The sequence below is a fragment of the Austrofundulus limnaeus genome, unplaced genomic scaffold (assembly GCF_001266775.1).
Source record: "Austrofundulus limnaeus strain Quisiro unplaced genomic scaffold, Austrofundulus_limnaeus-1.0 Scaffold2709, whole genome shotgun sequence".
NCBI classification, from domain to species: Eukaryota; Metazoa; Chordata; class Actinopteri; order Cyprinodontiformes; family Rivulidae; genus Austrofundulus; species Austrofundulus limnaeus.
The window spans coordinates 268-498 of record NW_013955111.1 but is presented as its reverse complement, the minus strand read 5'-3'; positions in this window follow the sequence as shown (position 1 = coordinate 498).

Genomic DNA, 231 nt, shown 5'->3' with positions numbered 1-231 from the left:
GCTTATGTTACACCAAAATAAGTCTTTAAGATGGCAAAATTTTATGATTCCAGTTACATTCACCCCCTGTGGGAAAAATGTGGAAAAAAAATATAAAAAAAGCTCCTTTTTATTTTCTTCACCATGACTGTCCTTCCTACAGCGCTGAGCTGAATTAGCCTTTAGCAGTGAGTGTGGACAGAACAGACACTGAGAGTTTTCTGGCTGGTTCTGTTTAGCAGAGGTTCTAAC